An 18,818-nucleotide genomic window follows, 5' to 3' on the forward strand; every position below is an offset into this window, starting at 1 on the left:
ATAATCACGATGGTGTGATCACTCACCTAGAGCCAGACATCCTGGAATGTGAAGTCAAGTGGGCCTTAGGAAGTATCACTATGAACAAAGCTAGTGGAGATGATGGAATTCCAGTTGAGCTATTTCAAATCCTGAAAGATGATGCTATGAAAGTGCTGCACTCAATATGTCAGCAAGTTTGGAAAACTCAGCAGTGGCCCCAGGACTGGAAAAGGTCAGTTTTCATTCCAATCCCAAAGAAAGGCAATGCCAAAGAATGCTCAAACTACCACACAATTGCACTCATCTCACATGCTAGTAAAGTAATGCTCAAAATTCTCCAAGCCAGGCTTCAGCAACGCATGAACTGTGAACTTCCAGATGTTCAAGCTGGTTTTAGAAAAGGCAGAGGAACCAGAGGTCAAATTGCCAACATTCACTGGATCATCAAAAAAGCAAGACAGTTCCAGAAAAACATCTGCTTTATTGTCTATGCCAAAGCCTTTGACTGTGTGGATCATAATAAACTGTGGAAAATTCTTAAGGAGATGGGAATACCAGACCACCTGACCTGCCTCTTGAGAAACCTGTATGCAGGTCAGGAAGCAACAGTTAGAACAGCAGACTGGTTTCAAATAGGAAAAGGAGTACATGAAGGCTGTATATTGTCACCCTGCTTATTTAACTTATATGCAGAGTACATCATGAGAAATGCTGGGCTGTATGAAGCACAAACTGGAATCAAGATTGCCAGGAGAAATATCAATAACCTCAGATATGCAGATGGCACCACCCTTATGGCAGAAAGTGAAGAACTAAAGAGCCTCTTGATGAAAATGAAAGAGGAGGGTGAAAAAGTTGGCTTGAAGCTCCACATCAGAAAATTAGGATCATGGCATCCGGTCCCATCACTTCATGGCAAATACATGGGGAAACAGTGGAAACAGTGGCTGACTTTATTTTTTTGAGCTCCAAAATCACTGCAGATGATGATTGCAGCCATGAAATTAAAAGATGTTTACTCCTTGGAAGGAAAGTTATGACCAACTTAGACAGCATATTAAAAAGCAGAGACATTACTTTGTCAACAAAAGTCTATCTAGTCAAGACTATGGTTTTTCCAGTAGTCATGTATGGATGTGAGAGTTGGACTATAAAGAAAGCTGAGCACCAAAGAGTTGATGCTTTTGAACTTGGTGTTGGAGAAGACTGTTGAGAGTCCCTTGGACTGCAAGGAGATCCAACCAGTTCATCCTAAAGGAAATCAGTCCTGGGTGTTCATTGGAAGGACTGATGTTGAAGCTGAAATTCAAATATTTTGGCCACCTGTTGCGAAGAGCTGACCCATTTGAAAAGACCCTGAGGTTGGGAAAGGTTGAAGGCAGGAGGAGAAGGGGATGACAGAGGATGAGATGGTTGGTTGGCATCACCGACTCAATGGACATGAGTTTGGGTAAAATCCGGGAGTTGGTGATGGACAGGGAGGCCTGGCGTGCTGTGGTTCTTGGGGTCACAAAGAGTTGGACATGACTGGGCGACTGAACTGAACAGAGCTGATGATATTTTTAAGAACTATTTATTTATTTATTTTTGGCTGTGCTGGGTCTTCCTTGCTGTGCCGGGGCTTTCTCTAGTTGCAGTGAGCGGGGCTTAATCTTTGTTGCCGCATGTGGGCCGCTTATTGCTGTTCTCTGGTTGTGAGCACAGGCTCTGGGGCATGGGCTCAGTAGCTGGCCCTCTCCATGTGGAAGCATCCTGGACCAAGAATGGAATCCATGTCCCCAGCATTGACAGGGGGATTCTTTGCCACTGGACCACCAGAGAAGCCCCTCATTGATGACTTTTGCCTGTATCAGTTATTACTATGATGGTTATAAAATGTGATTTTTTTTCCTAAAAAAAATTCCTTCTGCATTTATTGGTTGGTTTATTACTATAAAGAAGAGCTCCTATTAATTTATTTATATCAGTGTGGATAAAGAAGGTTTTTAAAAAGAAGGTGGGCAGACATGAATTTTCTTAGAGATGGAATGAAAAGACCCAATAGGTAACATAGGGAATAACAGGGGGTAATTTAAGCCATCGAGTCTGAAGAAGGAGTGGGATGAAGATGCAGATTGAAGAAGCTGGTCCTAGACAGGTGTGGGAACTCAGCAGTGTGAAACCAGAAGGGAAGAAAAGGTGGGGGGGGGGTGCTGCGTCAGGAAGTTCAGGGACTCATTCCTGATGCCCCTCACTGGGGACATGAGGGATGTGGTGACGTCAGCCACACATGTCCCTGGTTCTGTTAAGAGGAACCGCAGGTGGCTGGCAGGATGAGTGGTAACAACTACTGTTAATCCCAAACACTGTGGCGAGCACGAGGTACAGGTCCGCAATCCATCATCTGAAATCGCTGAGGCCAGAGGTGCTATGGAGTTCAGAACGCAGGGCAGCATGGTGCATATACCATGTCTTGTGGAACTCTCCCAGCAGAATCTGGGGCAGCACGTGGTAATCACCCCCGTTTCTATTCCTAAAGTGAAGCCAACATTTCTAAAGAGAAAGGTAACATTTCACACTGACTATAAATGACAGTCTCATGTCCGCTCAGATTAGGTGAGGCCACCAAAAAAAGTCTGCATGGAAGTTATCAAAAGAAGTTTGGGGTTTTCAAAGTATTTTACATTTCTGAACTGTGAATAAAGGAATGGTAGGGGGCACCTATGTAAACAGTTCTGTGAGAGCAAATCCTCCCAACTCAAGGAGTCAAGGCTGGCTCTGCACCTGAGTGGGGCCTTGAGGAAGGTATAGGCTTTGATTAGCAGAAACTGGGGATTAGAGGTAGGAGAGAGGAAAAGGACATTCCAAACAGAGGGACGGATTTAAGCAAAAGCACGGAGTCAGGGAAGTCCCTGGCCCGTCTGGGTGATTATTGGTAATTTCGGGTCACTAGACCTGAGGCTGGCAGGAGGAGTGGCAGAAAATCCAACAGGAAAGGTGGGTTGGAACCTGAACACACAGCTCCAAAGGGCATCCTCAGGGTCTGAAACCTGATTCTGTCGTCAGTGGGGAGTGACACGTCACATCTCTGCCTTTGTTAAGCGGAACCTGGGCTGCCTGCGTCCTTGCTTTGTGCCCATGCAGAGGATTAACTCAAGTCAGGGGACACTGAGGCAGGAGGCAGTAGCAGCTGTGCAAGAGATTTGTTGAGAGCTAGGGTGAGTCCAGCAAGGGGAGGATGGAGATTTGAGAGCCAGGTTAGACTCCATTGGCCTTGAGTAATTGAGGAGAGGGGATGGAGGAAAGGGAGATTCAAAGCTTGGCTGATGGCTGAACCTCAAGGACAGAAAGTTGGCCAGTGTATGTGTGATGAAGACTGAGGACTCAGGTATTCACCCACCTGGACCTGTGTCCCACCTCCAGCTTCCTACCTGTCAGAAATGCAGCCAAGAGCTCAACCTTTCTCCCATCTGCAAAATGGAAATAATAATAGCATCTTCCTGAAAGGATAATAGTGTGGCTTAAATGAGTTAATCCATATAAATACTAACCATAGGGCCTGACACATAGAAAACATACCACAGATGTCTGTGAGTCTTGTTGATGGTTTTGATGATGAAGACATTGAGTGAAAAAGAGATCTCAAAAGATGTTTTCATTCTGGAATTGTATATAGATTGACTTGTAGTTATAAGGTCATTTGAGGAAATGACTTTTGACTATTTAATAGTCCCAGCTTCTTCAAAAACATTTATGTAGAATAAAACAAAAACCTGTTAATATTCTTCAAGACATATCAGGCCCTGTGGTTAGTATTGATATATGAATCAATCCGTTTAAGCCAGGCTATTATCCTATCAGGAAGATGCTATTATTAGAGAACTGTTTCCTGGCCTTAAGATAGCATGCATACTCTATACCCTTGTCTATTATGTGTACTTTAAAAAATATTTTAATTGGAGGATAATTACTTTACAATATTGTGATGGTTTTTTCATCCATCAGCATGAATTGGCCACAGGTATACATGTGTCCCACCCAACCCTGAACCCTCCTCTCACTTCCCTCCCCACCCTATCCCTTTGGGTTGTCCCAGAGCACCGGCTTTGGGAGCCCTGCTTCATGCATGGAACTTGCCCTGGCCATCTACCAAACACTAATATTTATTGGAAAGAAATTTTTCTAGAGGGGGTGGTTGCTGCAGACTCTAAGGTGATGGTGCAGTGGAAGAAAATGAACTAATAGATTTTCAACAAGAGAACTAGTCACAGATACTCAAAACGATATTAGCAGTATGACCAATGTAGAAAGATGACTTGGAATTTCAGTGTGGCTGGAAAGCTGCCTCCACAAGAAGACCTTTGTGTCTTGGACTCTAAAATTCTTTGAGAGAATTGCTTAGCCTTCTGGATAAAAAGTACTATCATTGGACTCACCCCTATGGGGCAGCATCCAGATCTCCTGAGCTTGGGTCAATGACCTTGATGTTCAGCCATCTCTGGAGCAGAGATGTGATCGAGCCTTGTGAGTGTCCTTCAGAAAACATTTCAGGGAAGTGGGGAGAGTTGATACAGACGTCTTTCGAGGTGTGTCTGAAGTGGAAACTTAAGTAAACTGTTAAAAAACTTCAAAAGTCACTCCCCACAATCAAGCACTGAAGAAAGAGTTGCAATCGCTGCAACTCGAGGTAGAAAATTCAAGTGCAGATTAAGAGACGCGTGGGAGCATGGTCCTGCAGCAGTTAAACTCCATGTATATTGAGTTACACAAACTTATGAACATGTGGAATGAAAAACCAGTGTTATCTATAAAACACTTTCTCTTATGTGCCATCATCTTTAGCAAAATGGAAAGTGTTCTGCGTTTGGAAAGCAGTTTCTTCTATCTAAAGAATGGAAGTTTTCTGATATATAAAAAAACATTATTATATTCTCTCGAGTTAAAAAATGTTTGAGGGGCTTCCCTGGGTGGGGATTTGCTTCCCTGAAGCAAAATTATTTGGGGGGGGGGACTAAGAATACAGTGTAGTAATGGCAAGCATATAATACAATGTTATATTTCCACATGGACCCTTGCATTTTGGAAGAAATGTGTTCTTCAGTGGCTTTAATATTAGAAAGTCCAGTTAACTCAGACTTGTCTCAGTCAGCTCAAATAAGGCAAAACCCAAATGATTTTTGAAACTTTGTGGTATAGGAATTATTTCCAGGAACCTAAAGCCATCAGAAGAAAAGTTACGTTCAACAAGTACTTGGAACATTTAACTTTGTATTAAATGACATTCTACACAGACGCATGAATATTAAGCTAGAAAAATCACTGCAAAGTTAAATAGTCTATCTTTTTTTCCTATTTTTTGCCACACGGCTTGCCTTGCAGGATCTTAGTTCCCTGAACAGGGATTGAATGCAGGCCATGGCAATAAAAGCCTGGAGTCTTAACCACTGAACCCTGGAGGAATTCCAGTACTGTATCTTTGAATAAGCTTTGTCTATGTATGGAAAGTTAAGTCAAGACCTGTACCAATGACCCAGTTGAAACAAGCTGCACTCTCTTTCTTTCCCTTTTATCTGAAATATCCATGCAAATTTTCTTTTGGTTTTCAATTTGCTTCTTTACTATATTTTGCTTGTATAGATAGAACCCAAAAGAGATGATTAGAGGTTTACATTATTGAAATTAATATGGAAGCACACACATGCAAGCCAACCAGGAAAAAATCATTTTGCCCTTTAAAGCTTCAAGCCTATTTACATAACATCTAATTTGAAAATATTGCAGATAATGGGATTAGTGTACTTAATTTTAAAAATAAATCTCTAATCTTAACAAGAAATCTCAGTAATGAAAAGGAAATATAAAAAAAGCTTCAAATAAATGAAGACACTGTTTCTGAGAAGGATGGCTAATGGCCATGAGTAATGAAACTTAATTCTTCTCAAATTAGATCTTTTATTTAAGGTGATTTAAGGTCTGTTTTTCAGGATCTTGAGGAAGTAACACTACAGTTTATCTGAAAGAGATAAAAAGGCAGATATTGTCAAGCCAGTGATTGGAGATTCCATATAAAAGCGTGTGTTAAAGCTATGCTATTTGAAACAGAGTGGTTAAGGCATTCAAATAGATGAGTGTAGCAGAAAGCTAGCTGCATGATTGTAATTGTACATGAAAACAACATTTGATAAGAGAAGCATCATGGATCAATAGGTATAAGAAGAATAATTCAATAAGTGGTTTGAAAAAGTTGACAAGCTATTTGCAGAAATAGCAAAGGAAAATACAGATTCTCCTTCTCTGCCAAAACTTTATGTATAAATTTCAGATAAATTTAGAATTAAATATATAAGAAAAGTAATAGTATTTGAAAAAATCGATAAATATGTAATTGATCTCTAGAAGAAAAGACCATTTGCTAAACATAATGAAAAATCACAAGGGAAAATATCAGTATTTTTGAGTTTATAAATTTTTATCTCTATGCTTAAGAAATGATAAAATACTAAAAGTAAGCAAAATGTATGAAAAAATATGACTTTCAAATATGATGACTTTAAATTATAAAAAGTTCATCCACTAGAATCTCAACAAATTCATGGCTAAAGAACAAGAATAGATAATATTGAAAAATAAAAGTAAAAAATGAATTTGTGAAAAAATTCAGACTCATCTGTAATGAAATGTCCATCAAAACATCTATGAGATACCATTTTGCTGATGAAATTATGAAAGATTGAAAATCAATGATGTTATTGAGGCTGTGTTAAGATTGGGGCTTCCCTGGTGGCTCAGAGGGTAAAACGTCTGCCTGCCATGTGGGAGACCCAGATTCGATCCCCGGGTCAGAACGTTCCCCTGGAGAAGGAAATGGCAACCCACTCCAGTACACTTATCTGGAAAATTCCATGGATGGAAGAGCCTGGTAAGCTACAGTCCATGGGATTGCAAAGAGTCTCACATGACTGAGCAGCTTCACTTAAGATTGGGACTTTCATAATGGCTGGTGGGAGTGTGAATTGGTACAAATAATCTGGAAAAGGATTTGGCAATGTAAACCCAGAGTAGGATTACTGACAAATTATCCAAAAATTCAGCCAGAAATACAGGGTTGTTCACTGCATTATTATCATTATTGTTGTCATAGCAGCAAGAGTCATGATTTGGTTTATTAGAAATACAGCACATTATATTTGCATTTTATCAAATGCCAAATGTAAAAAAACTGAAATTGTCATGGACAATGAAATTTCAATAGAATTATATGTACTGAATTCAATAACCAGAAGCAATTGGGAAAGGTTTTTTCCAATTGAGATATAATTGACATAGAATGTTGTGTAAATTTAAGGTGCATGATGCGTTGATTTCATCCATTTATATATTGTAACATGATTGCCACTGTAGCTTCAACTAAACATCTCCATCACATTACATAATTATCATTTTTGGCGGGAGAGATCTAGTTTTTTAACATCTCCATTTAAGATCTAGCATTTAAGATCTAGCTTCTTAGCAGCTCTGAAGAATGCTGACTCATTGGAAAGGACCCTGATGCTGGGAAAGACTGAAGGCAGGAGAAGAAGCGGATGACAGAGGATTAGATGGTTGGATGGCATCACCAACTTGATGGACATGAGTTTGAGTAAACTCTGGGAGCTGGTAATGGACAGGGAGGCCTGGGGTGCTACAGTCCCTGGGTCGCAAAGAGTCGGACATGACTGAGCAACTGAACTGAACTGAACTGAACTGGTAATTATAATACTGTGTCCCAGAAGTTATTCCTCTTATATTTGGAAGTTTGTGTCTTTGAACCACATCTCCTCAATTCCCCCACACCACCTTCTCTACTCTGTTTCTATAAGTTTGGCTTTTTTAGACTCCAAAAATTTAGATCTTGTTAAGATCTCCACATATAAGGGAGATCATACAGTATTTGTCTTCTCAGTCTGACTTAACTCACTTAACATAATGCCCTCAACATGCATCCATGTTTTTGCAAATGGCAGCCTATTATTTTCCATTGTGTACATATGTATCGGAACTTCCCAGGTGGCGCTGGTGGTAAAGAACCTGCCTGCCAATGCAGGAGACATCAGAGACTCAGGCTTGATCCCTGGGTTGGGAAGATCCCCTGGAGGAGGGCATGGCAACCCTCTCCAGTGTCTTGCCTGGAGAAGTCCATGGACAAAAAAGCCTTGTGGGCTACAGTCTACTGGGTCACAAAGAGTCGGACACCACTGAAGCGACCTAGCACGCACACACACATGTGTATCTCGTCTTCTTTATTCATCTGTTTTATTCATCTTCTTTGTTCGTCTGTTGACAGACACTTCAGTCATTTCCATATCTTGGCTGTTGTGAATAAAGCGGCAGTAAACATGGAAATGCAGATATCTTTTCTATATCCCGTTATCATTTCCCTTGGATATATGCCCAGAGTGAGACTTCGGATCGAATGGTAGTTCTATTTTCAATTCTTTGAAGAACCTTCATACTGTTTTCCATGGTGGCTGGACTAGGGGGGTTTTGTGATGGACTGAAGACATTAAGGACCAGAATAGGGGCATCTGATGCAGCCTGGTTGGAAGCAGAGGGTGGAGAAAAAACAATTTCTCTCCATGACCTACGAGTAGGGACGACTTCATTGTCAATGACTCATGTATCACACCCCTCCACCAGATTTTAAGGTGCTTGAGGGCAGGGAGTGATCCTAATGCTTTTGAAGCAGCCAGAGGCCAGTTCTGTGCTGGACACAGAAGAGGACCTTTAGATGTGTGCTTTCTGGAGGAGAGATTCTCCAGCTGGGTTCTGCCTACCTACTTTCTGGGCTGTATTTAATTTCTACTTAGTCTGTTGCTGATGCAGGTTTTGTATGTTTGTTTTAAACTAGGGTCTGATTTCTGAGGTGGGGAAGGTTATTATAAAACAAATACATCTTTCAGCTAAACTATTTACAGTACCTGACACTGGCAACAACAACAAGAAGTAAGCTACTTTATAATTTTAGAAGATTATGTTTGACTCGGAGTCTTGTCATCTCTGAGCCCACAGATATTCTGCCACTGGCGCTCCTTGCAGCCATGATAACGGTTAGGGCTGATGGGTGTCAGGCGTTTTTGTATTGACGCTCTAAGGGTGAGCAGTCTGGAGGCCTTTTTACCCCCTCTTTTAAATTATGCATTTATTTATTTTTGGCTGTGCCGGTCTTCATGCTCAGCCTTCCTCTAGTTGCCGTGAGCGGGGGCCACTCTCCCTGTGGTGCATGGGCCCCTCCTTGCGGGGCTTCCCCTGTTGCATGGGCTTTCGAGTGCAGACCCAGCAGCTATGGCTAATGGGCTTCGTGGCTCTGAGGCATGTGGGATCTTCTTGGACCAGGGATTGAACCCGTGTCTCCTGCATTGGTAGGCAGATTCTTATCCACTGTGCTGCCAGGGAAATCCCCTGGAAGTCTTATTAATCTCTTCAATCAACCAACCTCTCTATTTAGAATGCTGAAAAGGATTGCAAGGTGGAAAGGTCCTTAATATTGAGTAGAGAGTGCAATTACACACCTTGAAATCATTATGCTGAGGAATAAATTAGATGAAACCGTGCAAGACAGCTTAGTGCCTCAGCTCTCCTGTGTGCTCAGTCCCTCAGTGGTGTCTGACTCTTTGCAACCCTGTGGACTGTAGCCTTCCAGGCTCCTCAGTCCATGGGATTTTCCTGGCAAGAATACTGGAGGTTTCCATGCCCTCCTTCAGGGCATCTTCCCGACCCAGGGATCAAACATGTGTCTGCTGCATTGCAGACAGATTTTTTACTGATGAGCCATCAGGGAAGCCTTTATTCTGAGACTCTTGGATGTTTTCCTTGGGAGTAGGATGGAGGGATTTCTACATGCTCCCCTCCAAGTCAAGAGAAGAAACAAATGTGCTGTTTTTAGTGCTGAAATTAGTGCTAATATAAACATTTACTCCTTTGTTTACACTTATGATCTAACAAACAATCTGAAAATATGGCCACTGGGAGAAGTCTTGCCAGGAATGACAATAAAGTAGTTTAATATGCAGAAAACTGTTTCTAAGATGGATACTAGCTGGTGCTTACTGAGGACAATAATTACTCTTAAGATTGCACCCTGCTTCCTTTCTACATTTTTCTTGGTTTTACAAGAATGTTTATCTTAATGGTATATTTCCCTAGAGTCTTTTTTTGTATTCACATTTTACAAGGCTGTCAATGATCATATATATACAATTTTTCATTTTTAATTAATTTAACATCTGGCATAAATATTTTCATGTTATTAATTTTGATGTCCATAATTGTAATTGATGTAAAATATTTTGTTGGGTAATTTAGTGTAATTTATTAAATATAACCTAATGTAAGGATTTGGACTTGCTTCCAATTTTAATATTATAAAAATGCCACTTTTGCTGTGGTAAAAATGTATTTTTGTGATATGTCTTTTTATTATTTTAAATTATTTAAAATTAGATTCCCAGAAGTGAAGTTTTGGGGCACAATGTTTGAAGTCTTTTTGTTTTTTTTTTACTGAAGTATAGTGATTTACAATATTATATTAGTTTCAGGTATATGACAGTGGTTCAATAGCTTTAAAAACTGAAGTCTTTTTGGTTCTTGATAAAATTGCCAAATTTCTTTCCAAAGTATATAAGTCTACCATCTACAACCTTTTGCTGGTTTCATGAAAGTCTCCTTTTATTTACTGAGAAAAGAGTGAAAGCAACTTGTTTGATGATATGCATGATACGTCCCCCAGAGAAGCCCCCAAATAAAAATGGAATTTGTACATATCTGTAGAGAGAAGAAAAGGTGGAGAAGTTTGGTGGACTTCACAACAAAAGAAAAAGTGGACATCACAACAGTGTCCACATACGTGCGTGCATGGCGGGCAGTGTGGAGAGTTGGGGCTTAATGTACCTAACAAGAGGGTACTCTTCTGCCTGAAAAACAGGCTCAGCTGACCAGATGGTGAGTGAGATGAAGTCACTTTCCTGCCATTGTGCGCAAGATTTCTGGGTATTTGTCATGACTCTGTCCTTAGCTAGTGAAGTCAATGGCGATGCCTCCCTGCAAATGGCAGGAGGCAAAACCCCATTTCCGCTCTAATTTGTCATCATTTGCCCGGGACCTATTCTTTTAGACTTTTGTTTTTAATACATGTATACTCCCTTGGCAATGCTACTAATGCCTTTCTTCCCCCGTTGGTCTCTCTCTGCCCTAATCACGACGAACACAAATGTAATGGTCATAGTATTCCTTCATTTGAGTCTCGCTTTTATTCTTTTAATTCTCAACTGCTGCTCTTCCTGAAGGAGGACTGTGTTACAAAAGAATGGAATTTTCCCAACAATGTTTAGTACATAATAGTTTTAAGAGGCTTCATGTTTGCAAGAGACAAATTAAGCAGCCTCCTCTAATATGTAGACAACATCTGTTACACAAAGTCACCATTAATGATAACACCAGGATCTCCTTTGTAGCTGATTTTCACCCAGCTGCACCGACCCATAAAAGGCGCCAGGAAAGAGGGCTACATATTCATCTCTCAGCTCAGAATGACTTTGGAAAATGGCACATAAACCCAAAGCAAATCTTTGTTAACCTCTGAAGTCGGAGCTTCCATAAATCACTGCTGAGGACAGCTTCTAACCTCCTCACAGCCAACTCATCGTGTCCATTTGGTGTTTTATGATTTGCTCCAAATTTCAAATTGATAATCCAGAAGAAATCCATACGCGAAATGGAGGTATGGATTCAGATAAAGGGGTCAACACGCCCCTTGGTCTGTCAGTTACAAGTTGATACCCTAAACCTTTATTCAGATAACATTCCCATTGGTACCAGAAAGTCTATCACTCAATAAAAACCTTGCAGAATCCTTGAGAGGGCTAGTCAGCTGCAGCTAATAGTTTGATTTAATGAATTGTCCTTATTTTCTTTGATATTAAACATTGAAATTCTTAAAGGAAAACCATCCAGAAGACTAGTAGAGAGGGTTCCACTTTCTTCATAAAAATGAGTTCTATTAATGCTCTCTCTTACAATTTGGTTGTGGAATGTATTCCGGTATGTTTTCTCTTGGTTTCTCTGTGGATGTGTAACTTACAGGGTAATACATCAAATTACTCATTTAATGCCGACTGGGTGCTTGCTATCTCAGGCTTGTTGCTGGATGCCAAGAATGCATGGGGAACAGGATAAAGGCTCTGCCCTCTGGTCGTCTGACCCCCAGATGGAGAGAGAAACAACAAATGACTAGACTTATAAATAAGGCAGGAGTGATTGAGAGATGGCACTTTAAATGAAGCATTTAGAGACAGACTCTCTTCAGCATCTTAAATGAAGCAGGGGAGTGCTTCATTTAGTGTGGATCTGCAGGAAACACATGATCCAGGCAGAGGGAACGTCAACTGCACAGGCCTCAGACTTGGCGGGTGCAGGAGATAGGATGGAAGGCTGTGTGGCTGGTTGTAGGGAGGACCGGAGATGAAGGTAAGGCTGTGAGGTGGGCACCTATCAGCTCTGGGAGGCCCTGAGGCCCACAGGGATGGGTGGGATTTCACACCCTGTGAAGGAACACCCCGGAGGCTTTAAAGCAAATTCAAACAATTGCACCTATTTTATACCAGCTGAAAGATCTCTCTGAAGCATAAAGAAATCATAATGTAACTCAGTTTGCCCACCTGTCACAAGAGGTTTCCTTAACAAATGACTTAAAATGAAATTTTGAATCAGTTCAATTCAGTCCCTCAGTCGTGTCTGATTCTTTGTGACCCCATGGACTGCAGCATGCCAGGCCTCCCCGTCCATCACCAACTCTCAGAGTTTACTCAAACTCATGTCCATTGAGTTGGTGATGCCATCCAACCATCTCATCCTCTGTTGTCCCTTTCTCCTCCTGCCTTCAGTCTTTGCCGGCATCAGGGTCTTTTCCAATGAGTCGGTTCTTCGCATCAGGTGGTCAAAGTATATTGAAGTTTCAGCTTCAGCATCAGTCCTTCCAATGAATATTCAGGACTGATTTCCTTTAGGTTGACTGGTTTGATCTGGTTTAAAATGCAATTTTAACCAAGGCTTATGGATGTCCAGGGGCTTACAGATGGTTTTCATATAGTCCCCAGAAGGCTTACAAAGGGTTATATGTTTTTACACATGTGTAAGAAGAATCCAGACCCAAAGAATGCAAAGAACCACTGGTTTAGATGACCCTAAATTAATGGAGTTCCAGCTGTATATTACATGACCTTCTAAGTCCTAAATATAGCTGCCAGTCTTCTATCAGTAATTTTTTAAAAAATGTGGGACTTCGCTTTTCATTTCCTTTCTTTGTCATTAATCAGGTGTGTCTTTTCCAGTCTTTTTGTCCTCTCTGGTACATTATATTCCTTTCTTTATCCTCTTTGTTTCCCTGTTCTTCACCATGTAACTCTGCAGGGCAGGACGTACTTCTGTATAGCTCGGCTCTGGTCAGGTGACTTGCTTTGGCCAATGGGATGTCAGGAGACCCGATACAAGCAAGCTCGTGGACAGCACTCGTGAGCTCTTGCTCTTTTGCATCCGCCATCATCAGGAGAAGGAACTGCGTGGGCTAACATGCCAGTCCCCAGGGAGAGAAAGAGAGACCTGTAGGAAGCTGAGTCATCTAGCCACACCCAGGCTAGACTGGTTGATGCAGATCTGTGAGCTAAATGAGTGCTTATTTATGCCACTGAGACTTCCCTGAGAACATTTATTACACAGTAAGAGTTAACTGATATTGCCACCATACTTGCAGTCTCCTTTTAGAAACACCAGATTGGACATCCTGAAAGTCATGTTCATTTGTACCCATTTGGGGTCCTGATTCAAAACCCATTTTCAAATTTCATAACCGTGTTAATCAACTCTGGTTGTTTGCGCTTCCTTCCTGGCACCCTCTCTGGCTTTGCTTTCAAAAACTGGCACAGCTGCTCTCAGAGGCCAAGTACTAGAGGGTTCCACTGGTGGCAGAAGGGCGAAGTTTGCAGCCCTAATCTCATAATACTGTGACACAGCCTGGCGGCGGCGTCTGCCACAGCTTCCTAGCCGGGTATAGGATGCTAATGAAGGCTACAAATCCCCCTTCCGAGAGGGGTGTAAGCTGCAGAACCTTGCTAAATGCCTGTCATTAATGTAAAATGCAGCATACCAGCTGAACCTTGGGATATGCTTAATTGCCCAGGGTGGCTTAATCTTCAGCCCTGCCAGTTGCAGAAGGATTACTTGTCTTTGGTGAACTCAGTTGAGAGTTGAAAGTAAATTTGCTTAAATAGTAGAGTTTAGAAGAGGAATAACAGAAGAATCATAAGTAACTGCTACTGGAAAGTAAACTACAGCTAACTCTAACCAAGGGCTGCCTTCCAGAGAAAAGCATCAGAAACTCTTGATTTAGGCTTTTGTTCAACTACCATATGAGTAACAAGGATAAAATGGGTTCTAGTTAAAGTCATGCCTGGGTGCATGCTGAGTCACTTCAGTCTTGTCTGACTCTGTGTAACTATGGACTGCAGCCCGCCAGGTTCTTCTGTCCATGGGATTCTCCAGGCAAGAATACTGCAGTGGGTTGTCATGCCCTCCTCCAGGGGGTCTTCCCAACCCAGGGATTGAACCTCTGTCTCTTATGTCTCCTGAGTTAGCAAGCGGGTTCTTTACCAAGAGTGCCACTTTACCACTAGTGCCACCAGATAAAGCCATAGTCATGACCAAAGCAATATTCAGTTCAGTTCAGTTCAGTCGCTCAGTCATGTCCAACTCTTTGCGACCCCATGAATTGCAGCACGCCAGGCCTCCCTGTCCATTACCAACTCCCAGAGTCTACCCAAACCCATGCCCATCGAGTTGCTGATGCCATCCAGCCATCTCATCCTCTGTTGTCCCCTTCTTCTCCTGCCCCCAATCCCTCCCAGCATCAGGGTCTTTTCCAATGAGTCAACTCTTCACATGAGGTGGCCAAAATACTGGAGTTTCAGCTTCAGCATCAGTCCTTCCAATGTATATTCAGGACTGATCTCCTTTAGGATGGACTGGTTGGATCTCCTTGCAGTCCAAGGGACTCTCAACAGTCTTCTCCAACACCACAGTTCAAAACCATCAATTCTTTGGCACTCAACTTTCTTCACAGTCCAACTCTCACATCCATACATGACCACTGGAAAAACCACAGCCTTGACCAGATGGACCTTTGTTGACAAAGTAATGTCTCTGCTTTTTAATGTGCTATCTAGGTTGGTCATAACTTTCCTTCCAAGGAGTAAGCGTCTTTTAATTTCACGGCTGCAGTCACCATCTGCAGTGATTTTGGAGCCCCAAAAAGTAAAGTCTGACACTGTTTCCACTTGTCTCCCCATCTATTTCCCATGAGGTGATGGGACCAGATGCCATGATCTTAGTTTTCTGAAAGTTAAGCTTTAAGCCAACTTTTTAACTCTCATCTTTCACTTTCATCAAGAGGCTTTTTAGTTCCTCTTCACTTTCTGCCATAAGGGTGGTGTCTTCTGCATATCTGAGGTTTTTGATATTTCTCCCGGCAATCTTGATTCCAGCTTGTGCTTCCTCCAGCCCAGTGTCTCTCATGATGTACTCTGCATGTAAGTTAAATAAGCAGGGTGACAATATACAGCCTTGACATACTCCTTTTCCTATTTGGAACCAGTCTGTTGTTCCATGTCCAGTTCTAACTGTTGCTTCCTGACTTGCATACAGGTTTCTCAAGAGGCAGGTCAGGTGGTCTGGTATTCCCATCTCTTTCAGAATTTTCCACAGTTTATTGTGATCCACACAGTCAAAGGCTTTGGCATAGTCAATAAAGCAGAAATAGATGTTTTTCTGGAACTCTCTTGCTTTTTCGATGATCCACCAGATATTGGCAATTTGACCTCTGGTTCCTCTGCCTTTTCTAAATCCAGCTTGAACATCTGGAAGTTCACAGTTCACGTATTGCTGAAGCCTGACTTGGAGAATTTTGAGCATTACTTTACTAGCATGTGAGATGAGTGCAACTGTGCGGTAGTTTGAGCATTCTTTGGCATTGTCTTTCTTAGGGATTGGAATGAAAACTGACCTTTTCCAGTCCTGTGGCCACTGCTGAGTTTTCCAAATTTGCTGGCATATTGAGTGCAGCACTTTCACAGCATCATCTTTCAGGATTTGAAATAGCTCAACTGGAATTCCATCACATCCACTAGCTTTGTTCGTAGTAATGCTCTAGGGCCCACTTGACTTCACATTCCAGGATGTCTGGCTCTAGGTGAGTGATCACACCATCGTGATTATCTGGGTTATGAAGATCTTTTTTGTACAGTTCTTCTGTGTATTCTTGCCACCTCTTCTTAATATCTTCTGCTTCTTTTAGGTCCATCCCATTTCTGTCCTTTATCAAACCCATCTTTGCATGAAATGTTCCCTTGGTATCTCTAATTTTCTTGAAGAGATCTCTAGTCTTTCCCATTCTGTTGTTTTCCTCTATTTCTTTTCATTGATCGCTGAGGAAGGCTTTCTTATCTCACCTGGCTATTCTTTGGAACTCTGCATTCAAATGGGAGTATCTTTCCTTTTCTCCTTTGCTTTTCACTTATCTTCTTTTCACAGCTATTTGTAATGCCTCCTTAGACAACCATTTTGCCTTTTTGCATTTCTTTTCCATGGGGATGGTCTTGATTCCTGTCTCCTGTACAATGTCACGAACCTTCGTCCATAGCTCATCAGGCACTCTGTCTATCAGATCTAGTCCCTTAAATCTATTTATCACTTCCACTGTATAGTCATAAGGGATTTGATTTAGGTCATACCTGAATGGTCTAGTGGTTTTCCCTACTTTCTTCAGTTTAAGTCTGAATTTGGCAATAAGGAGTTCATGATCTGAGCCACAGTCAGGTCCCGATCTTGTTTTTGCTGACTGTATAGAGCTTCTCCATCTTTGGCTGCAAAGAATATAATCAATCTGATTTCAGTGTTGACCATCTGGTGATGTCCATGTGTAGCAATATTATCTTAATATCAAAGCTACATTTCCCTGCATGAACCTTTGACAGTAAAGGGATATAAGGGTTTTGCTGATTCTGAGCTTCACTGTTATCAGTACTGTTATGAAGACAATTCCCTAGCTTCAACTCTACAGACTCAGTTTAAGAGCAAAACAATTATGAGCATCTTTTCCAAACAGAGCTGTCATAAAGAGGTTTTTCTTTAAAAAAAAATATAATTCTATTAATATTGATAAATATGTGTTGAGGATAAAATTGTTGTAAACTCTTCATACATGTTGACTTCTGCAGACGGCTGCTGTTTACCTACCACTGACCTCTTCTTTCCTTCCCCCTTTATAATAGAAGCTCAGTTTTACTTAGGACAAACAAGTGATCTGCTGAAAGGTGATGTTTTTCAGCTTCCCAGATGGGCATGGCCATATGACTTTGTTTGGGCCAGTGAGTTGAAAGTAAGAGTGTTGTGTGAGGTCTCTTCAAGAGCAGAGGCATGTCTTTCTCTTCCTTGCTTTTTCAGTGGGCCTAGAACATGGATGTGATAGATGGCCTTCCAGCAGCTATCTTGGATCATGAGGTCTAGGGTCATTATAGGGACAGAAGGACAGAGAACTCCAAAGAGCCTGGACTCCCAAGGACTGTGCAGAGCAGCCCTGCCATCAAGTACTATCTGCCTCCAGATTTATTTCATGAGGGAGAAAAAGAAATCTGTATCTGATATAAGCTACTGTCATTTGGAATTTTCTGTCCTTCCCAGACAAACCTACTTTTGGTTGTTATGTTTCCATATTGCTTCTGAGCCTCTGAAGCAGCAGCAACAAATACTTTCAAAGCACCTCTTTTGGGCTCAGGCAGCATTAGAGAGCACCGTCACCTCAGAGCCAATATGACTTACACTCAGAGACTGCAAGGATAAATTTCAGATGGTGGGGTAGGGAGTATGAATGAAAATTCCTTTTCTTTTTCCTTTTTGGCCACTTGGCAAATGGCATTGCTGTGTTTGCCCTGCCATTACCAATGGAGGGGTTTGTGAGGCCAGTGTTTTCCTAGGGGGCTTCCCCGATGGCTCAGCGGGTAAAGAATCTGCATGCAGTGCAAGAGGCACAGTAGATTCAGGTTCGATCCCTGGGTTGGGAAGAGTCCCTAGAGGAGGAAAATGGCAACAGACTCCAGTATTCTTGGCTGAAAAATCCCAAGGGCAGAGGAACCTGGCGGGTTACAGTCCAGAGGGTTGCAAAGACTTGGACATGACGGAGTGACTAAGCATGCAAAAAAAAAAAAAAAAAAAAAAAAGCACAGGTTTCATAGTAGCTTTATCAGTCTTCAAAGTAGTCCTTGTTTCAAGAACTCAGTCTGTACTCAGGATGTGGATGGCCACTCCAGAGGCTGAGCAAGGACTCATTTCTGGGTCTTGCTCTTTCATTTTTCCTTTCATCCTTTCTCCCTCCTTCGTCTCTCCCTCTGACTCCTTTGCCCCTACCCTGTCCCTGCCCTGCTTTCTCCATCTCTCTTTCTTTCTCCATTCCTTCTTTCCTTTCTGGAGCAGAAGTGTTTATTTGTGTGAAATGTAATCTTGTTGGGAAAATGGGGACTTTATTTTCTTAACAGAAAATATCACCTACCTCATAAACATTGCCCCTCATAAATCAAAGGGGGTAATTTACCAAAAGGAATATTTAGTGAACATTCTCCACTCATCTCCCCTTTCCCAGTCCCCACATTTTCCTCCCCACAGCCCAGTACTCTTATCCGTGTCTTATGTGGACCTGATATATTTGTTGTTCAACAAATATATATTCAGTTGTGTCCACCTCTTTGTGACCCCATGGACTGCAGCATGCCAGGCTTCCC

Source organism: Cervus elaphus, chromosome 23 (assembly GCF_910594005.1).
Source record: "Cervus elaphus chromosome 23, mCerEla1.1, whole genome shotgun sequence".
Classification (NCBI taxonomy): Eukaryota; Metazoa; Chordata; class Mammalia; order Artiodactyla; family Cervidae; genus Cervus; species Cervus elaphus.